Below are 3,119 nucleotides of genomic sequence, written 5' to 3'. Positions count from 1 at the left end.
TGTTCCAGCCGCTTGTGGTTGAGTATAGATTGTTTGTATTATGGATTTGGTCACCGGTACAGGGGAAATTCTGCTGAAATTTTTCGGTAGGGATTTCTCGTAGTTAAGTAGCGTACCGGTTAAGTAGAGTTAGTAGTTAAGTAACGGTCACTCCTAGAGAGTAGTAGTAGTAGTAAGAAGGGTGGTTGTTACATTTAAAATTTCATAAATACTACTACAAATATTCCAACGTTGTGAAAATAAATGTATATTAGTATTAGTTGTTGGTACGGTTAGCACTAACGGCCTAAACCAGGTTTTGATGAATGACAAAATAGGTTAAGTTAGTTTCGTTGTTATCTAACACTCTGATCGAGTGTGCAGGAGAACTCCAGACAGGTCGACGGGCTGACCTGATGTCTGGCACGAAGCCCGGCTAGGTCAACAGGCCGACCGGATAGCTGGCATGAAGTTCAAACAGGTCGATGGGCTAACTGGACGTTTGACACGAAGTCCAAACAGGTCGACGGGCTGACCGGATAGCTAGCACGAAGTCCAAACTGACCGGATAGCTAGCACGAAGTCCAGACGGGCCAAAAGGCTGACCTGACGTCTAGCAGGTAAGTAAAGGTAAGTCACTGGTGGGGAGTGACTGTGAGGACGCCTTCCCAAGAAGGGAACTTAGGCGCTGATCCGACTTAGAACCATTTCGGAACTCTAAGTCGAGATCTTGACTAGATTTCGATTTCGGAGAGACGGAATCTAATTAATAATCTTTCTGTTAAACTATGAACTGTGCTAATAATCTGTTTTGCAGGAGATTTAAGTGCATTGGACAAATGTTTTCTTACAAGAAGGAAGCTGTTGGAAATTAAGGTCCGGGCGCCCGGAAGGTACCCGAGCGCCCGGGAGGTACCCGGGCGCCCTGAGGCAAAAATATATCCCCAACGTCATTTCGCCGCATGGAGTTCACTAATTGCCTCGGCTACGTCACAACCAGGGCGCCCTGAAGGTTCCAGGCGCCCCCAACCTCATATATAAGGAGGGTCAAGGCTAGAGTCAGTACAACAACTCAGAATCCGCTCTCTTGTGCTCCTGCGACGCCGCGAAGCTCCGACAACGCGCTGCTCTTCTAGTTTCTTTCTTTGTCGGTATTGTATTATATTTTCATTGGCATTCCTGTACTTAGTTTGTAATAACTTCCAAATTGCTAGTGAATTGCCCATTGAAAGCACCCTTGTGTGCGGGCCTTGGAGTAGGAGTCGCCAAAGGCTCCGAACCTAGTAAAAGGTTCTTGTGTTAGCATTGTTTTGATTTCGTCTTTTCCACTTCATACTCTCAATTTTTTTTAAATCGATATTCACCCCCCCTCTATCGACTTTCACGATCCAACAAGTGGTATCACAGCAGATACCGCTTTGATTTGGTGTAACCACCAATCAGACAAGGGGATGAAACTTTTCTTTTATTCGTTTTCGGCTTTCAATTTTTCGCATAATTCTAAACTGGTATTATTACCTTTTTGGAAATTTTTTCCGTTGCAATTAAATTTAAATTGGTGCAACACCAATTTAGCTCTTTTTATTATTCTTAATTCTTCCCGCACTACTAATCCAAGACCAAGTCTTGAGACTTTGTTTGTCGTTGCTTTATTGTGTGCAAGGTCAGCATGTCTCAGATTGAATGCTTCAGCACGATACGTCCTTCCCTATTCAACGGGGATGATTTTCTGTACTGGAAGAAAAGGATGGAAGTCTACCTGAAAATGGACTTCGACCAATGGCTCAACGTCACAAAAGCCTACAGAGCACCAGTTGACAACTCCGGAAATCTACTTGATCCGGAACAGTGGACTTCGGACATAAAGAAGAAAGCATCGACGGAGAACAAGTCAATCAACATGCTACAATGCGGACTAACAAGGGAAGAGCTGAACCGGGTAGGACCGCACCAGAACATGAAAAAACTTTGGGACAAGTTGATTGAGCTGCACAAAGGAACCAACGACGCTAAGGTAACGAAATGCGATTTGTTATTAAATAGAATATTTAATATAAAAATACAGGAAGGAGAAACGACGAGTCAGCTTCACGCGAGGATCAAGGACATCCTCAACGGGCTCCACCCGATAGGCCACCAGATGGAAAACAGAGATATGATAAGGTACGCGTTAAACACATTTCCACGCAATAATTTGTGGGCATCTATCATGGATGCCTACAAAATTCAAAAAATCTATCTAAATTAAAATTAGACGAACTATTTTGCGAGTTAGAATTACACAAACAAACTAACACTAGGACCGAGAAAGGTATTGCCCTATTTGCAGGTTCCTCCAAGGAAAGAACAAAGAACAAGTCTGAACCCGATGAAGATTCTGACCAGGATTCTGAAGACGAAGAGTACCTGGTGAACCTGGTAAGGAAAATGTTCACCAGGAGGAAGAAGAGCTTCAACAAGAAGGACCTGCAGAAGATCAACTCTCCAACCGAACCAAGGAATGTGACGTGCTTCCGGTGCAACAAGAAGGGCCACTACAAGAATGAGTGCCCGAGATTGAAGAACGATAAACCGAAGATGACCAAAAAGAAGGCCCTCAAAGTGTCGTGGAACGACTCTTCCTTGGACGAATCGAAGGCCGAAGATCAGAAGCACTAGAGTCACCTCGCGCTGATGGCCCGCGAAGCAGAGTCGGAGGATGAATTAGAAGACGGGTCCGAACCCGAATCGAGCCACGAGTCCGTACTTGTTTCCGAAGGTTCCGAAGAGGTATACCAAAATTTAAATCGAAAGCTCTTTATAATTATTTCTTGTTTAAATAGGAAATTAGTTAAAATAGAAGATGAAAACAAATTACTCCTTGAGGAAAACCAAAACCTCAAGGAACAAATTACAAAAAATTAATCCAACTCGAGATCTAACACTTGAGGAGGAGAATTTATCACTAAAAATAGAAATTAATAAATTAAAAGAAATGTTAGAAAAATTTACAACAAGATCTAAAAATTTAGATTTAATCTTAAATAATCAAAAAATAATTTACAACAAAATTGGACTTGGCTATAAGTCAAGTTTAAATAAAACATTTAAATCATTAATATTGACTATAAGTCAAGTTTAAATAAAACATTTAAATCATT

This window comes from Zingiber officinale, chromosome 9A, assembly GCF_018446385.1.
Source record: "Zingiber officinale cultivar Zhangliang chromosome 9A, Zo_v1.1, whole genome shotgun sequence".
NCBI lineage: Eukaryota > Viridiplantae > Streptophyta > Magnoliopsida > Zingiberales > Zingiberaceae > Zingiber > Zingiber officinale.
This window is presented reverse-complemented; position numbering follows the sequence as displayed.